The 20,912-nt window shown below is 35.3% G+C and overlaps 1 pseudogene; it reads right to left on the reverse strand.

Annotated features, from left to right (window-relative positions):
* Positions 1 to 764: 764 nt before the first annotated feature.
* On the reverse strand, positions 765 to 11,663 carry LOC118572732 (annotated as a pseudogene).
* Between the last annotated feature and the right edge of the window lie 9,249 nt (positions 11,664 to 20,912).

A 20,912-nucleotide genomic window follows, 5' to 3' on the forward strand; every position in this document is an offset into this window, starting at 1 on the left:
AGACAGGCTCATTGCAGGATTATATAAAAGCATGCATGGATGCCTCACCAGCCATAGTGCAAGGAATGGCCTACGCTGCAGCAATGAAAGGACAACAATTTAGCGCCTATGTTAAGAAAATAAGTAGCAGAGGGGCTGATAGCTCCCCAACCTGTTATAAGTGTAAAAAATCAGGGCATATGCAAAAGGAATGCCCAAAATGCTGAGAATAGAGGAGGAAGAGCTCCTCCTGGCATTTGCCCACGATGTAGAAAAGGGAAGCACTGGAGAAATGAATGTAAGTCAAAATTCACTAAGGAGGGAGTTCCCCTTAAGCCAGACAGTCAGACAAAAACCTAGCTTCGGGGCTCCCCCTTAGCCCTGAGAAAGAAAAGGGGAATGTCCAAAAGGAAGTACAGTTAACACCAGGGTTAAACCCTGCTGTGCCAGAATTCACTGTTCATAACCTGCCTAGAGACAAGTGCTGGATTAGATATATCATGTCCTCAGGACTTGCTCCTGTCCCTATGGGATGGGGTAACAGTCATAGATACAAAAATTACAGGGAACCTGCCACCACAAACGGTAGGACTGATTTTGGGGAGAAGCTCTAATACTTTTACCAACTTTGAAGTCCTCCCTGGAGTGCTAGATGCAGATACCTTAGGCACCATAAAAGTGATGGTCAGGCCCTTAAAAGAAACCATTCAATTACACAAGGGACAGAGAATCGCACAGGTTGTTCTACTCCCCTACATAAAAATGCCTAATCCTATTATGAAAAGCTATAGGGTATCAGGACAGTTTGGCTCTTCAGACTCTGTAGAAGGAGTCAATTGGATACAAGATTTAGGACAACGACCCTTTAAGACAATCACCCTGGATGGCAAGAGCTTCCAAGGACTCTTGGACACAGGTGCTGACAGAACTTGGATAGCAGAAAAGGACTGGCCTTCCTCTTGGCCAACACACAGAACAGGATCCTCCCTTATGGGATTAGGAATGGCTTCCGGAGTAATGGAGAGTTCAAAGCCCTTAAAATGGCAAACAGACAGTAAAAAAGGGTTTATACAACCCTTATGTGCTACCCTGTCTACCATTTACCTTATGGGGAAGAGACTTGATGTGGAGTCACTTGATGTGCATTTAGTGACAGGAAGTTCTGAGCTGGAGCAGCATTTTACATAGGGGCCACTGCAAAGGATATCTATGCAGACTTTATACATGGAAGTCTGATAACCTGTATGGGTTAGTCAGTGGCCCCTGACACAAGAAAAAATACAGGCATTAGAACAGCTAGTATCAGAACAATTGGAAAAAGGGCATATAGAAGAATCTAATAGCCTATGAAATACTCCTGTATTTGTCATAAAAAAGAAATCCGGAAAATGGAGACTACTACAAGATTTAAGAGCAGTAAATGCTACAATGGAGGATATGGGGGCCCTACAACCAGGACTCCCATCCCCTGTGTCCATACCAAAGGACTGGCACATTATAGTCATTGATCTACAAGATTGCTTTTTTACAATAAGATTACAGCCTCAGGATTGCCCTAGATTTGCCTTTAGGATACCCTCAGTTAATTTTAAGAGACCCTATAGACGATTTCATTGGAGAGTATTACCCCAGGGAATGAAGAACAGTCCTTCATTATGTCAAAAATTTGTGGATATGGCCCTTTTACCAATAAGAAAAACTTTTCCCTCTGCATATATCATTCATTATATGGATGATATATTATTGGCTCATGAAAATAAAGATACAACAGAAAAAAAATCTCAAAGAGACAATTAGTAGTTTAACAGATTATGGCCTTGTCATAGCTCCAGAAAAAATTCAGAAAAATAGGCCACTTAGTTATCTGGGACAATGGATAGGGGATAATTTTATAACAACCCAAAAGGCATCTATCAGAGTAGATAAATTGAAGACCCTCAAGGATTTTCAAAAATTGTTAGGAAATATAAATTGGGTAAGAAAATATTTAGACATCACAACAGGACAATTAAGCCCCCTGTATCAAATATTACATGGAGAAGCTCACCCAAGGTCAATAAGACACTTAAATCCTAAGGCCTTACAGGCTTTAAAACAGGGGAGGAGGTGGGGGACTTGGGCAGGAGGGGGGAGGACAGGGGAACCCATGGCTGATATGTAAAATTAAAGCACAAATATAATAAAAAATTACTAGGTCCAAAAATTGAATTAATTTATTTCATGCAAATTATTAATGAATTAATTTTATTTAAATTCTCATATCAAGTGTAAACTTTATGTAAATTTCTATATCAAATGAAGGGGACCCATCATATAATTACATGTCTATATACTTGAGCACTCTAAAGATTTAATATGGACCATACCCTTAATATATAATTTACACTGTAAAATTTATGTTAGATATTAATACATAAAATTCAGACTAATCCATAGCTATTAGCTGATTCAACTACAAGTATGACTAGAAAGTATGGAACCTGCATTACAAATACAGAAATGTCACATGAAAAGGGTTGGTCCATGAGAACTAAGGTCTGGGAGAAGTTTCAAAACTTTCATTTGTAGTTTCTGGTTTTTTTTTTTAAATCTGCATTTACTCATGAGACAAAGTCCATATTTTAACCTAAAATTTGAGGACAAAAATGGCACTGTTGTCTTGTTGGAAGTGTGTTCTAATGATAAAAGAAAAATTAATGAACATTTTCAATTTTAAAATGCATATTCTTGAATTTTTTAAAAGAATTTCCTTTAGTTTTAGCAAAATAATGAAGCTCTTTGGAGCAAAGATGCAAAGAAGCAGCCCTGCACTGGAGGCCAAGATACAGAACACCTCCACTGCCACCATAGCCTTGCCCTTGGTGCTGTGGTAGACAGGGAGGAAGGTAATCCAGACACTACAGAATACCAGCATGCTGAACATCAGGTAGATGGCTTCATTGGATGAGTCAGGCAGATTTCTGGCCAAGAAATCTACAGTGATACTTCCCAAGTATCCCAGAACACAATGGAAGGCAATAAATGACCCTTTGTTATAGACAATCAAAATTTGGTCCTTTTCAACATATATGTCAATATCAACAAATGATAGGGCAGTTCCCAACCAGATCCCACATAGAATCAATTGAATCACAGTGCAAATTGTATTGATGAAGTTAGGTGCCCCTGACACCAGTAGCCACCTCATCTTTCTACCTGGGGTAGTAAACATGAAGGCCAGTACCACTGTAATTGTCTTGGCCAAAACAGTAGAAACAGCCACACTGAAAACCACAGCAAATAAGGTCTGCTGCATGAAGCATGTGGCCTCATTGGGTTGGCCGATGAAGAGCAAGGAACAGAGAAATCAAAAGATGAGGAAGATGAGTAGAACATAGCTGAGAGTTCAGTTATTAACCTTGACTGTGGGAGTGTCCTTGTGCTTCAGAAAGACACCAAGTACTACAGCTTTGAAAATATAAAATCATAGAGCCAAGCAAGCTAGAGACATTCCCAAAAGGTCTTCATAACCCAGAAATGACACAACTCATTAGAAACAGTGAGTTCCTTCTGGTTTGGCATACTGATCATCAGGGCACCTCATACACTGATCCATGTCTGGTACAGGAATTAATGTATCATCAGGATTAATATTTCTTGGCATTTCACAGGACGTGTTATATTAATGCTTTAAAAATTTCTTCTTAAATTAACCTTATTTTTGGGGTAGATAGAAAGTTCAATTTTTTTTGTATTTAAGAATTAATAGCAATATCAAACCTATTATCATTATGCACAATTTTCAAATTCTGTTGTATATCATTTACAGCCAAGAGATTTTTATTTTACCAGAATAAATTAGCATGTGACAGAATATTCATGTTTACACAATAAAACACCTTAGTTAAGCCAATATAGAAACACACATTTATTCTTAACAATTCAGTAGACTATAAAGTTTGTACATAAAACCACATTCTTCCAAGTATATTATAGTCTGTCTATCAAATACTAATAAGTGCTATATACCACTGACATTTTGTAATGGTTAGTGTGCTGAAAATCAAATATCTTCATATATTGCTTAAAAGATAGTCCAAATAATGTCAAGTTAAGCAAAAGATTCATGAACCATTTATAACCTAAAGTCCTTACATGTTAAAGCTACTACACTTGCTATTAGGTTTCTTATGAATTTATGTAATAAAAAGAACCTACCAGCTTTCTAATTTTTGTAAGATTGTACTGTCATATTCTCAAGAGAAAAATATTTATTTAGAAAACAACATAAAAGAGATGCTTTTAAAATTTTTAGTTAGATAAATTTATTCATTTATTCTTCTTCCAGACCAGAGTTTCACTTCCTTCCTCTCCTCACATACTCTTCACCCTCTGCCTCCCCAGTCCTCCTCTCCTCTTCTTCTGGTCTTGGCCCAGGAAGAGATGGGAATAGAGGGGAGGGGCTGGGGGGAAGGTGGGGGCAGGGGTGGGGGCAGGAGTGTGAAGGACAGAGGACAAATTCTTTAGAACACTTAACATTATGCTCTGCAGATTAAATAAACACCAAGTTTAGTTTTCTGATTTGTGTCATTACTCCCAAAGCAATTAATTCCTTCTTTAAGTGAACTGTTATGTTCCCTTTAACATCATTATCAAATGTTCCATGGGACCCTTGTCACTTAAAAGATATCCCAACATATTCAACCTGAAAAGTTGAACATGCACACTTGTTTTCAATAGTGAAATGGAGTACTACTCAGCAGAGAAAAACAATGACATCATGAGGTTTGCAGGCAAATGGATGGATCTAGAAAAAATCATCCTGAGTGAGGTAACCCAGACTCAGAAAGACAAACATGGTATATACTCACTCATAGTAGGATACTAGATAAAAAACAAAGATGACTAGACTGATACACAACTCCAGGGAGGCTACCTACAAAACAGGACCCTAGGAAAGACACAGGGATCACCAAATGACAGAGAAATAGATGAGATCTACATGAACAACCTGGAGGACAGTGGGAGCAATGAAGGGCAAGGTTCAAGGGAAAGAAAGCTTAGGGAAGCAGGAGATCCCAGCTGGATCAAGAACAGAAAGGGAGGACAAGGAATAACAGACCATGATAAATCAATTTGGAATTCTATACATTGTGTTCCAAATTCACTTGTGGACAAGCCTACAAATGAAAATGCAACCAACCAATAGACAGCATGATCTACCATAGAACACTTGAGAAATGCATGCCTCTTAATCAGGATGCATCTTCCATGAGCATCTAAAAATCATCACAAATCTCATAGTGGCTAGATAAATAAAAATGTGCAGGTCCCATGTCTTAGGGAAGATTTAAGAAGTAGAAAAATTATGAAGGGCTAATCCAGGCAAAGATAAATGCTGAAGTGATATTTAGCACTCTAAAGTAGTCTTCAAAAGAAACTATTATGTGAATAGTCACTAGAATATTGATTCAAAAATGTTGTTAAGTACATGGCTTGTAATCCTTAACAGGTAACTTGTCATATATTTACCTGACATACTGGAAATTTCATTCTCTGGCAAGGGATACAATCAAAATAGCAGACAGCCTTTCCCTGCTGAGGGGATTTTCTTGAATCCTGGACTGCAAGGGACACTGCATATTGAGGATGGAATCTGAGGAAAATACCAATGGAACATCAAGAAAAAAATCTGACCCACTTGGTAGTTGTGATACAGACTTTAAACACAGTACTACTGAAAAAAGTTCTTACATAAACTTTCATTAGAAGAAAAAGAAATATTTATTTTTTATTGTTATTGTATGTTATGGATGTATTGTGATTTATATAATGAGAAACTTGTATGTATATGTGTTTTTATATTTTTCCTATATTTATCTATCATATATGTAGATACATATACATATAAATATGTATCAGCCTGGGCAGTGGTGGTGCACACCTTTAATCCCAGCACTCAGGAGGCAGAGGCATATGGATGTTTGGGAGTTCAAGGCCAGCCTGGTCTACAGAGCAAGACCTAGAAAAGGCAAAGCTACACAGAGAAACCCTCTCTCAAAAAACTGATAATAATAATAATAATAATAATAATAATAACATTATTATTATTATTATTATTATTATTATTATTATGTAGCTATAACGTTGGAAGACATTCTTGGCAGGGTAAAGGTAACAACCTCCCGATGGCCTGGCAGCTTATCTTAGTAGCTCTACAACATGGGGAGGCTCTTCTCCTTAGCAGGACTTCCTGTCCCTGCCTAACCTTCTTTGAAGAATGTAACTTGAACTCTAAGTCAGAACTTACCTGAAATCGGTTTCTAAACCAGTTGTCTGACTCTGAACTAGATTTAAGATGCATATTTGGTTTGAACTTTGGCTCCAATTTCTGCTAGAAATTTTGTGCTAGGAGTTCTGCTATAAGAACCTACTGCCATATGCTAAGCCTTGTGATAGAAGCATGCTACTTAATGCAAATTTGGGTTTGTCTCCAGGCTCCCCCAACTTATATATGCCTTACATTCTAGAATAAAGTTGAGCTGATTCATCAAAGTCTGTCTCCTGGAGAGCAGTCTATGTCATGCTCATGGGCCATGTACAAAGCTTTCTGAACCAGCTGCTGACTATTGCCCTCTAGACATTGTAGACAACAGGCTGAGAGGAAAAGAGTACTTCTCACAATATATGAATATTCATACTACTGGAATAAAATATGTCCTAAAAGGAAAATCTGGAAATGTGGGAAGTAAGTTAATGACTATATTTGAAAATACTTTATTTCATTAGGATGCTGAAGTCAACCTTGTGATTTTGGTTGCTTATGTTGCATGTAGAGTTATATATGGAGGTGCAACAAACCTGATTCATGTCTATGTTCCACTTTATCATCTCTTCAGACACATACAATTGTTGTCCATGTAGCAAATGTTTGGAAAACTTTACTGTTTTCACCTGAAGTGCATGTTTATACACAAAATCAAAAGAGTAGTGAATGTCATACTCTATATCGTGGTTTCCTTTCTGATTCATGTTCACTTGGTCTCCAACAGAGCTGATAAATTGTATATTCTTCAGTACATGGACCATCTGAAACATTTATTAGTTTAGGCTTAAGTATGCCTACACATTAGAAAAAATAATTTGAAATGTAGATTGCTTCTAATTTATATTAATCTGTCTAGAAATGTGACTTAATACAAAATACTCATACAGTAGATGGAAAAAATCCACATAGGGATACCAATAACATTATGTTTTTGAAATATCAGCTTCTCACTGAGATTAATTATTTAACACTTGACACCTCAATGATATTCCTGGAGCATAGAGAGATATTATCCACATTATTTCCTCTAAACATTACCTGATAATCAGCTAAGGAATTGAGGTTCTCAGTATGTTAAAAATGTGGAAAAATTATTTTCTTTTATTTAGGATATATCTACTTAATTGCTTACAAAATTTTGATCATTTAAAAGGACATTAGGATGCTTGTTGGCTTTCAAATCTTCATGATAAATGACTACATTTTATTTAAAATATTAAAAACATGCATATGTGGAGGAAATGTTATGGGAAATATTATTGGCTTAATTTAGGATAATCTGTCTGAGTGTCAGTTTTGCCTGGAGTGGAGTCTATAAAAATAAGATTCCCATGATATTCTGTTAAAGGTACCTAAAATGTTGTGTACAATAGAAAGGCTCCTGGAATCTTTGAATAGTACCTACATTATCCATTATGAAATTATACCTATGATACTACACTTCATTCACTGATATGCATATTACCTGCCAAGAGTCAAATTGCAGTTTTTGCTCAGAATACCTTGGCAATGTGTCTACTTCTTACAACAGTATCTCATGGAGTGCATGGGCCACAGCATACACACTATTGTATAGGACATAACCTGTACCACTCACAGATATTTCTAATTGGTGCCAGTATAACCAAATGTATCGTTTTTCTATTAAACAGTTCTTAAGATTCATAGAATTAAATGAAGTCAGAGAACAATTAAAATAAATCCACCATAATTTCGCAAGGGAAATTTCATTACTATACTTGGAAGGATCTTCTGTTTGGAGAAATGTTCTAAAACCAGATAATTCAGAAAAGTGAAGGAAAAAGGTAAATCCCATAGAAAGATTGAAGAAGGAATCTCTCATTATGATGGATCATATCCCACTGTGAAGTAGTGACCCAGATCCTCTGAATGTTTGATAATCTGTAGGGTCCAAGGTTAAGTTGCAGATGAGTGTCTTTTTCTCCATAGTGATAACAACTTTGGCTGATGATATTATGATCTCATTATAATAGACATTAACATTTTTCTTGAATAATGTTTTATCATCCATGACAACATGCACAAAGGCTAAGCATGCACTGGTTTTTGCATCTCTCTTCTCAAATCTGAGAGAAATTGAAGTCCTAGCTCATCATCTGAAATGATTGCTCCAACCGAGTTCCATTTGAAATATACCACCATAGACACCATGGCCAAGGCCAGAGATGTGTCCTTAGAAGCCATCTGGTAGAGTTGAGGAAACTGTTCACAGTTGCTCAGGAGAGGATTAAATGGTCCATAGAAAATCTAAGTACCATAGAACAGACAATAAGTTGAAAAAGGTGGAATACATAATGATCAGTATAAAACAAATTGTGTTCATCATAAGACAGAAATAATAAGATGTGGATTTTCATCCCATTATTAAATCACATATAATTTATATATGTATAGATGAACAAAGTCAGCTACTAAAACACTTCAAATTTCTCCTTTTTGGGGATCTATTTATGTTAAAGTACTGGTGTATTTCACAATAATTTCTGAGTATACATACTTTGAATTCTATATATCAAAATACACACATACACACTTTCTTCTTCTTTTTTATATAATAAACAAAGAACAAAACAAATTTATTTTAATCCAATTTGGCATAAAAGTAAAAAATTGAACATATAATACAAACACAAAATAAATAGTAACACCTACAGGCAAAATGCAATAATATTAATATTTCAATTAAAGGAAAATATCAAATTGAATTTTTCAAAAATCTTTAGCTGTGGAACTCATTGTAAACAGATAGATATGGGGAAAATGTTAAAGTTTTATATGGAAATTGAGTCCAGGAAGATTTAGGATATGGTGGCCTAGGAAAATGAGTAGATCATTCTGAGGACTTTGGATTTTTTTCTGTTAATTATTAATAATTCTAGAGGTAAGACTACTATTCCCAATGTGTCTGCTGAAAATAATAGAGAATCAGCCTAGCACTTCCACTGACTCCCATTAAATTAATTATGTTAATTACCGATTACAGAACACACCTTTTACCACACCTGCTACTTCTGAATCAGATGAAGCTTTTAAGAACATATCTTAAGACCCTTCATGGCCGGAATTTAGATTCCTCTTGTATGAATTTCAACTTTTTACCCCATTCATCTATACATGGGTTTTATCACTCAAAAACTTCATCTAACAAGACTGATGCTTTCGTGGTATTGTAAGGATAATCAAGCAAGTCACTGCAGGTCAAATTTAGATCATCTCTGGTAAATTGAAAATATTTCATAACAGGTATTATCGAAACTCTTGTGACTACACTGGTAACGCTACCCCCCCCTCTCTGCTCCCAACTAATTCTACCATCTCTTCTAGGCCATACATTCTACTTTGGTTTGTCAATACAACCCCACAAAAAAATATGTTTTTCAGAAATTTCTTCTAATCTTCAAGTACTCAAAGTCATCTTTGGTGTTATGCTAACTACACAAACAAAATAAGAGGAAAAAAAACACAAATGGTACTCGATCAAAAGTAAAACTTTTGTGCTTCAAAGATATCTATGAAGTTGATTGATGAGTCCCTAAAATGAAAGATGGCTAGTATCATGCATTTTATAAGAGATTCATCTATGAAACAAAAAGAAGGCTCACAAGTCAATACTAAGACTAAATGGGCAAACATCAGTGTGGACATTTCTTCCAAAAAGATATGTGAGTAACCATCCTCATTCAAGTACTGTCAACATTACTAGCTATAAGGGGACTTAAATCAATCCACAATGAGATTTCACTTCATATCTACTAGGGTGATTAAAAAAGATGCATAATAAATAACAAGTGTTAGAAAGAACATAGAGGAATTGAAACCCTCATGCATTGCTAGCAAGGATGTGAACTGATGTGGCTGTTCTGGAAAAATCCTGGAAGTTTCTCAAATGCCAACCATAGAGTTGTAATCTAGAGATTCTGCTTCAAGATATATATGCAAGAAAAATAAATATTTACAACCATAAAAAAATTTCACACAGATACACATAGCAGCATTGTTCATTATAGCAATATATAGAAACTACTCCAAAGTCTACCAATTATTGATGAATAAATTATAAGATAATATCTATACAATAAAGTATTACTCAATAACAAAAAAACCAGTGAAGACTCAATACATGCTAAAACCTGGATGAACCTTGAAAACATTGTAAGTGAAAAAAGCCAGTCATCAAAAACCATGAATTGTATGACGCAATTGTATGAAATGTTCAAAATAAGTTAATCTAGCCAGGTGCAGGGGTGCAAGCCTTGAATCCCAGCACTAGTGGGTCAGATAAAAATGGATCTCTGTGAGTTCAAAGATAACCTGGTCTAGTAAAGCCAAGTCCAGCCAGGGCTACAAAATGAGAACTTTTCTCAAAAAAAAATTGCAAACCTACAAAACTAGAGAGTAAATTAGTAGTGCCTTGGGCTGGGGGTAGAAAACTGACTAGTTGGTGGGAAATGAGAACTGACAATTATTTACATGGAAGTTCTTTGTGCAGGGTGTAGAGCTGTTCTAAAATTGGTGTGGTGATGGTTCTGTAACTGTGAATTTAGCAAAACCACTGAGTTTTACACTTAATAATGGAGGAATAGGTAGCTAGAGTTTTCCTGCCTAGCCCATGGTCAGGACAAATCTCTCTCACCCGCCAGTCCCATAGCCGCTCAGACCCAACCAAGTAAACACACAGAGACTTATATTGATCCAATCACTGCCACCTTCTTTGCCATTATTTCCTGTCAACAAGTCCATCAGTCATTACTTCTTAACCAGGACAAAGCCAAAGCATTTGCATTTTCTTGGCACTAGTACCAGCTGGCAGACTTGCTTTACAGAAGCAGTCCTGGCTGGCAAATGATAAAAAGGTGTGCCTTGGACGAGCAAGCTCCCTGGGAGACTGCAGAAATATTCAAACACAGTTCCCTTTTCTGAGGAGCAGAGAAATGGGAGGACAGGTTCTATCATTAAATCAAACTAGTTTTTCTGTACATACGCTAGCTCATCTGTGTTCACTTTCTTCTTTTTTTAGTCAACCTGGTTATCTAAATATCAGACTGAAAGGAGCCAATGTTTCAACTAACTCACCCATGGTTACCTCTGGTCTATTTGTGATGTACAGGAAAGGTCCAAGCATAGCGATGATAACCATATTGGACTTGTAAATATGATTAACTATCTTCTCTGATTTACACAGTAGTTAGTTAGGAAGAATTTCACCTATTTTTGTGGATAAACTATTCGTTCTCCAATCATCCAGGAGATTATATTTAACTTTAAATAGCAGTGAAATTTTGGGTAGAAAATGAGGATCTTTGTTGATACTTTCAAGAGCAAAATAAAGAGACATAATCAAGTGGATATTTTTATATGTCAACCTGGAAAGAGAGCAAAATAATAATTAGAGATGGGGCTCCAAACATGATAATATTAATGTAAACTAATAGTTTTTATTCATTTAATGCTTGTTTTTTTCCACATTGCTATGGAGACACAAACCCTGTTACTGTTCTGTGTGAAAGAATGGATTCTCTGGAATTAAATAAGATTCTTAAAGAATTTTGAGTTGGATCTCACTCATGTGGGATGTTTTGGTTTTGAACGTTCATACAATGTTTTTCCTTTGTCTGTGAGAAAGCTGAGAAGAAATATCTAGAAGACATTGTATCTGCTCATTCCTTTATTGTAGATTGTAACATAGGAAATAGGAGGATATTATCCTCTACCCAGACTGTGACACATTTTTACAAAGAAGCATCCATTGACAGAGCCGTGTTTTAGTATGAATATAAGTCATGGATAGCCAAATATACCCATCTTTATCATGATCTCTGAGAATCTTAAGTTTATAAGTAATGCAGAGAGCATAACTACTTATAATTTTCTCTGTCCTTCATACACCTTTGTCCATTCCCATCCCCTTTGATGCTGAATAATCTTCAGTGATATGTTATTGACCATAGCAATGACCATTCATTATGAGTAATAAATCCTCTTCACATGGGCCCTCACGTTGATGATGTTCCAGTTCATTTTATTTACTCATACCAATGTGCTAGTCATTTCTCTAGATTCCTCTTGCTTTGTGCTGATTATCAAAATGTTGTCCTTCCTTAATATCTTAACATTTAATCTCCATGCAGATCCTCTGATATATTTTTCTTATTCATTTTGAACATAATCACTAATAATTTGTTAATTATGTGTCTCATTTTTCTGTTTTCCTTATGAATATTTCAACTTTTGTTTCTTCTCATCTGTATTCTATTGCTTTATGATATTGTTGCATATCTGAGTGAACTAGCCTATTTCGTTGTACTACAGCTTGTATACAATTCAATGAACATTTAATTTTCTTTATAATTTATCATTCTTATTCCTGAATAATTTTACTGCAATATTTTCTATTCTTTTATTTCTTAAACTTTTCTGTTGGATTCAGAAAAAAAAAAAAAAAAAAAAAAAAAAAAAAACAAGCCTGAATCATTTTTCGTTGCCCTGCTATTTTGATGGATTTTATTGATGTATGATATTTCCAGTTTTAAACTTCCATTCTCGAATTCAAGCAAGGAAGACACTGTTCCATGACATTAATACCTAAAATTGTTAAAATTAATGTTTTCAAATAAAGTTTTAGAGTTTATAATTGTTCTTATGTATTCAAGTCTTCTATGTTCATGAATTCTTACTATTCAACCTTTTTTGGATTTAAAGGTTTCTATATCACATCTTTGTGATATAATCACAATCAGTGGCTTATATACTGACTAAAAATCATTTTCCATGTATCATCATGAATGTTTCCACATTTTCTTTTTTTTTGTTTGTTTGTTTTTGAGACAGAGTTTCTCTGTGTAGCTTTGCACCTTCCATGGATCTCGCTTGGTAGACCATGCTGGCCTCGAACTCACAAAGATCCCACTGCCTCTGCCTCCCGAGTGCTGGGATTAAAGGCGTGCGCCACCACCACAAAGCTGTTTCCACATTTTCTAATCTGATTGATGGTCCATTACTCATCAGTGATGGATTTTCATTTTATTATATGGACAAATTGCAGTACAACTGAATATTATTTCCCTTTAAGGTCTCCATATTGTCTTCTGCTCCAAAGCATGAGTGTGATAAGGTATTGCCAAACATGAGTACTGTTTAATCCAAGACCAAATTTTGTTGCCATCATTTGATTATAATCTATCTAAAAAATTAATCCTTTAATGTTGGGATTTGTATTGGTTATCACTTCTAGGATAGTCCTCATTTTTCATATTATTTCACTCGTCTGTGTTTTCAATTATCTGAAGTCACAAATTTGCTGTTCTAAGTAAACACTTTATCTATATATAACCTTAATATTCTAGGCAAAAATCACATTAATCACAGAAAAATGGCTAATAGGAACATTATTGGCCATTAATAAATGTTTGAGAAAGAAGTCCTAATTTTCTTTAAGAATATGACACCTAGTGGATCTTTGATTGGCAAGTAGAAGGACACATGTTGAAAAATAAATTAGAAGTACAGATTATACTTTGTGGCTTAATAAAAAAGAGTTGTGAATGAGGGAAACAAATGTCATCAAAGTACATTATACCTCTTAACCAACTAATGAAATTTGTACCTAATGCAATTAGCTTCAAAACATTACAGATTTATATGAGTTGACAATGTTGGAGATTTAAATTGAAGTGAATGCAGTTTGATTAATATCCCTGGCATCACTATGTGTCTAGGACGGAGAGTCAAGGCCAAAAGTATTTACATCATGTCTTAGATAAACAAGAGGAAATAATAGAAAAAGTTACAATTTTACAATTCTAATCAAATTACTTATCCTCATATGAAGTGTACCACATATAAAAGGTGCCAAACTGAAGTTTATTTAATCAATGTGCAAGAATTTTAGTGAACTTCAAATCCAATCTATAATCATTGTTAATAAATAAAGAGATAAAATGCACACAATATGCTACCCTTTCTGTCATCAATCAATCAAATCACAAGTTCAAGTGAGTAACTGAAGCCACAAAGGAAAAAAATCCTTGGTTAGTCACAGAAATTCTGATTAAGTATGCTATCAAAGAGTTGGCATATATGAAATCTGTTTTATTATATCATCTGCCAAAAAGGCTGGTTCAACTCATAAATAACATGGGCAGAAACTGGTCAAATAATAATCCTTTCTAGTGATTGAATTAGCAAAAAATGTCAGTGCATAATATTGAAAGAATTATTCAATTCAAGTTTAAAATGAAATCATTTCAAACATTTCATTATAAAAATGCATTTTGTCACAATATCAATTTCTAATGCTCTACAAGGCCTATGAAAATGAACTGAGACTAGGATTGCCACATAACGACAGATGCTGTATTGAAAAATGTTTACTACCAACAATAATCACATAAACAGTTTTTCAGAGATCCAAGTCAAATCAAATTCAAATTAAAATTCTTACTCAATTTGTAAGCTGTCTTTATAAATTAAAGAAATTAAATAAACAGAGAAAATATTAGAGAGTATTTTATGCAATGTTAGACTAAAATTGAGAGATAAACACAAAAATTTCAAAGACAATTTAGCAAATTATAAACATTAAAGCATTGAAGTTGCAACTTTTACTATGTTAATTCTGCCTATCCATGAGCATGGAAGGTCTTTCCATTTTCTGACATCCTCTTCAATTTCTTTTTTCAGGGACTTAAAGTTCTTGTCATATAGGTCATTCACATGCTTAGTTAGAGTAACCCCAAGGTATTTTATATCATTTGTGGGTATTGTAAAGGGTGATGTATATCTGATTTCCTTCTCAGCCTGTTTGTCTATTGTATATAGGAGGGGTACTGAATTTTTTGAGTTGATCTTGTATCCTGCTATGTTGCTGAAGGTGTTTATAGGCTGTATGAGTTCCTTGGTTGAATTTTGGGGCTCACTCATGTATACTATCATGACATCTGCAAATAGGGAAAGCTTGACTTCTTCCTTTCCAATTTGTATTCCCTTAATCTCCTTATGTTGTCTTATAGCTCTGGCTAGAACTTCAAGTACTATATTGAATAAGTATGGGGAGAGGGAACAGCCTTGCCTTGTTCCTAATTTTAGTGGTATTGCTTTGAGTTTCTCTCCATTTAATGTGATGTTGGCTGTTGGCTTGCTGTAGATTGCCTTTATTATGTTTAGGTATGTTCTCTGTATTTCTGATCGCTCCAAGACCTTTATCATGAAGGGGTTTTTGGATTTTGTCAAATGACTTTTCTGCATCTAGTGAGATGATCATGTGGTTTCTTTCTTTGAGTTTGTTTATATGGTGTATTACATTGATGGACTTTCATATTTTGAACCACCCTTGCTTCCCTGGGATGAAGCCTACATGATCATGGTGGATAATTGTTTTGATGTATTCTTGTGGTGGATATTATGTTCCCTGAAATATAGTGTGTTCCCCGAAATAAACATACATGGGGTCAGAGAACAGACAGCCAATAGAACAAAGCAAAAAATGGTGGCTAGAAAACGGGAAGAGTAAGCCATAACAGAACTTGGGCAGTTGTGATTCACGCCTTTAATCCCAGCACTAGGGAGGCAGAACTAGCCAGATAACTGAGTTCAAGGCCACTTTAGAAACAGTTAAGCATGGTGACCCACACCTTTAATCCCAGAAACCCAACCTTTAATCCCAGGGAGTGGGGGCAGAAAGAGAAAGGTATATAAGGCATGAGGACCAGGAACTAAAGGAGTAAAGCATGTAGTTAGTTAAGCATTTGGTTGGTTAAGCATTCAGGCTTTGGAACAATACAGTTCTGCTGAGATTCATGTGCAGGAGGACTCAGAAGCTTCCAGCCTGAGGAAACAGGATCACCTGAAGAACTAGCAAGGGGAGATAGCTGTGGCTTGTTCTGCTTCTCTGATCTTCCAGTATTCACCCCAATAACTGGCCTCAGGTTTGATTTCATTAACAAGTACTTTTATTGATCGCATTAATAAAAACCTTTAAGATTCATGCTACATGTTCTTATAGTCTGTCAGTATTTTATTGAGTATTTTTGCATCAATATTTCCAAAAGAAATCAACAAATTCAATGCAATCCCCATCAAATTAACAACACAATTCTTCACAGACCTAGAAAGAATAATACTCAACTTCATATGAAAAAAAAAAACAACAACAACCATGGATAGCCAAAAGAATCCTGTACAATAAAACAAACTCTGGATGCACCACCATCCCTGACCTCAAGCTCTACTATAGAGCAACCATAATGAAAACAGAAAAACATCTTGGTACTGGTATAAAAACCTACATGTGGACCAATGGAATCGAATTGAAGACCCTGATATTAACCACCACACCTATGAACATATAATTTTTGACAAAGAAGCCAAAACTGTACAATGGAAAAGAGAAAGCATCTTCAACAAATGGTGCTGGCATAACTGGATGGCAATGTGCAGAAGGCTGCAAATAGATCCATATCTGTCAACATGCACAAAACTTAAGTCCAAGTGGATCAAATCCCTCAACATAAATCCAGTTGCTCTGAACCTGATAGAAGAGAATGTAGGAAGTAGTCTTGAGTGCATTGGCACTGGAGATCACTTCCTAAATATAAGCACAGACACTGAGAGAAACAATCAATCAATGGGACCTGTTGAAACTGAGAAGCTTTTGTAGAGCAAAGGACATGGTCAAAAAGACAAAGTGGCAGCCCACAGAATGGGAAAAGGTCTTCACCAACCCCACAACTGACAGAGGGCTGATATCCAGAATATATAAAGAACTCAAGAAATTAGACATCAAAATGCCCAACAGTCCAATTAAGAAATGGGCTATGGAACTCAACAGAGAATTCTCAACAGAGGTAGTTCAAATGGCTGAAAGACATTTAAGGAATTGCTCAACATCCCTAATTATCTGGGAAATGCAAATCCTAACAACTCTGAGATACCACTTTTCACCTGTCAGAATGGCTAAGATCAAAAACACAGAAGAAAGCTTATGCTGGAAAGGATGTGGAGCAAGGGGAACTCTCCTCCACAGCTGGTGGGAATGCAAGCTTGTACAGCCACTTTGGAAATCAATATGGCACTTCCTTAGAAATTTGGGAATTAATCTCCCCCAAGACCCAGCTGTAGCACTCTTGGGCATATACCCAAGGAATGCTCAATCATACCACAAGGGCATTTGCTCAACTATGTTCATATCAGGATTGTTTGTAATAGTCAGAACCTGGAAAAAACCTAGATGGCCTTCAATGAAGAATGGATTAAGAAAATATGGTACATATACACAATGGAGTACAAAGCAGAGAAAAACAATGACATCATGAGGTTTGCAGGCAAATGGATGAATCTAGAAAAAAAAATCATCTTGAGTGAGGTAACCCAGACTCAGAAGGACAAACATGGTATGTACTCACTCATAGGAGGATACTAGATGTAAAACAAAGAGGACTAGACTGCTACACAACTCCAGGGAGGCTACCTAGAAAATGGGACCCTAGGAAAGACACAGGGATCACCCAATGTCAGAGAAATAGATGAGATCTACATGAACACCTTGGACGACAGTGGGAGTAATGAAGGGCAAGATTTGAGGGAAAGAAAGCTTGGGAGAGCAGGAGATCCCAGCTGGATCAAGAACATAAAGGGAGAACAAGGGATAACAGACCATGATAAATGAATACCACATGAGAACAGGAATATGCAGAGTGCTGGAGAAGTCCCCAGAAATCCACAATGATACATCCACTGTAGACTACTGGCAATGGTTGAGAGAAAGCCTGATCTGACCTAGTCTGGTGATCAGATGGCCAAACACCCTAACTATCATGCTGGAACACGTGTGTGTGTATGTGTGTTCCCACTTGATTTGCTGGTCTTTATTAAATTATTGCTTCTCTGTGTTATTTTGGATGGAGTATGTCTGGAGTTTTCATTCTAGAGCCTTCTGTTGGGCTTGGTTCTAAGATATTGCTTAAATTTGGTTTTTATTGAAGAATCCATATTTTCTTCTGATATTGTGATTGAAAGTTTTGTTGGAAATAATAGTCTATGCTGACATCTGTGATATCTTAATGTCTATAGCACATATGTCTAGCAATTTCTGTCTTTTGTAGTCTCCAATGGTGTGTCTGGTTCTAACAAATATGCCACTATATATTACTGGGCTGTTTTCAATTTATTTTTATTATTCTTTATTTTTCAGAATTTTTAATGTTTGGATTATTATGTCACACTTGGGCTTTCTTTTCTTGTCAAATTGATTTGTTAATTTGCACACTCTTTTATTTGATTGACATTAACATTTTCAGACTTAAGAATTTTCTTCTATGATTTTGCTGATAATGTTTTACTTGCATTGTACCTGGGTATCTTCTATTGTATGTGTTCATATTATTTAATTGATTTTTATTTGCCAGAATTGTATACACATATATATACATATATACAAATATATATGTGTGTGAGAGACATATATGTATATACATATATATGTATATGTGTCATATATATATATACATATATGATATTTGTACCATAACCTTTGAGGTATTGATTTCTTTATGTTGTCTTCAATGACTGAGGTTCTGTCTTCCATCTCTTGTACTGTGCTAGTGAATCATGCATCTAAGATTTCTCTATAAGTATCTAAATTGTTAATTTTAAATTTTTCCTAATATTGATTTTCTTTCTTGAATTTATTTCCACTTTCAGGTCTTAGATACTTTTATTCATTTCCTTCAACTGCTTATTTTTTGTTGTTGTTTATTTATTTCTGTAAGAGATTTATTCATTTTCTTTTTTTCAGGTGTTCTGCCATATTCCAAAAAGCTTTATTAAGTTACTGATCTTGTGGTATACCTGAGTTTAAATACTTACATCCTATTCTGTTAGAGTTGCTGCCCTATTTCAAAGACATATTGTTCTGTGTGATAATAATGAGATATTGTTATCATGTAATTACAATGGTGTCGAGGATTCTGTATTTGGGAAGATTGGAACATTATGTATTGGCATCTGTTTTTCTCTTTGTTGCCCTGGTGTTCCAGAATTACTGTGGTCATAAATTTCTTGGTTTCTGTTGTTTTTGTTTTTAGTAGTGTGTGGTGGCTATATGTTGTTAGTAAGAAAGGTTTTTGGAATCCTAATAGTTCTGGCCATTTATGTTTAGGTGATATGTGTTACTACGTATTTGGACCTTAAACTTAGGAAAGGGGATGTGCAAAGTCTGTGTCCTGAAGGGGAAGACAGAGGACAGAAAATCAGGATTTCCAATATGTTCTACTTAGTTCCCTTTAAATGGAGGCTGAGTGTGAGGGACAAACCCAAATATGCTCTGCTACAGAACTAAGAATGATATTGGGAGTTTGGATTAGGAGGAAAAGAGGAATTGGTTAGGATCTGAAATGAGTCTACCATCATCTGTCAAAGGTATTTTCTGTAGAATATAAAGATACTGAAAACCTATAATTGAGATTTCATTGAGATTAAATTACACATAATTAAATAAACATTGAGTCCCTTATGAAGCAAAAAAAATAGCTAAAAGGAATTCCAATAATTTAATAAAAGTTAAAAGCTTCATAGCCTAATCCTTGAATCCCACAATAACATTTGTATGGTGTAGTGCCTACAGAAATTTTTGAGTGAGGCAAAAGAGATACAGAAAATAAAAATTTTAGGTTCCTAACTCGAGTTCTTTCACTGTGAGCATAAAACTTGGAATAACTGCAGGAACCAGAAACCTCAAATGAGTCTGTGGCAAGACAGGAAGTGGGGGAGCATTAGAGGTATAATACTGCATATGTGATTGAATATGAAAATGTCAAAATGAGGCATTCTAATTAACAATGGCGATGGAGACTAACTCATCAAAAGAAGGGATGGATATAAAATAATAGTAAGGATGTCAAAAATAATTTGTAAACAATCCTGTTATCAACTATCTTCTTAAAATGGGAAATCATAATAAATGCAAGAAGATCCATAAATATATAGTTTTCATAAAATTGTTCCATTTTTACCAACAATGTTCTCTCTAATAGCAAAAAACTATCCTAACAAAAGCCCTAAGAACAGGGATGAGAAATCCTCTTTTAAGTTGTGGTTCATGTTGTCCAAAAGTTATCCAAAATGCTATGGACTATTGTAGGTGCCCTTTATTTTCCACTGAGGCGATAGTGAAGGCCCATTTGCTGAACCACTTTCAACTTCAGATAGACAGCCTGGCTTTTGTCAGCTGGAACTGACTTGAGAGCCTCTTGTCTGTAGCAGCTTTCATGATATCACAATACACAAGCTTCAAAGCAGGGGGAGTTTTGAAACAACATTTCTAGCAAGCTATGATGCCTACAAAACTACGACAAATAAATGATAGGGCCAAAAATGCTAATGGTTTACTACTGGTATGCATACTTGGAAGGTAACCAAAAATTTTGTAATTGGAATTTTAACCCACTCAACCATAGGTACATCATGCCTAATACTAGCATTCAAGCCAAAGTTCCACAGCTAATGAAGTTATGAATCATGGAGAAAATTATAATATCATAAAATTTATAACCAGCAAAATCCATAATAATATTCTCAGTATGTTTTCCTAATACTTACAGACAAGTGTAGC

Source organism: Onychomys torridus, chromosome 1, assembly GCF_903995425.1.
Source record: "Onychomys torridus chromosome 1, mOncTor1.1, whole genome shotgun sequence".
NCBI classification, from domain to species: Eukaryota; Metazoa; Chordata; class Mammalia; order Rodentia; family Cricetidae; genus Onychomys; species Onychomys torridus.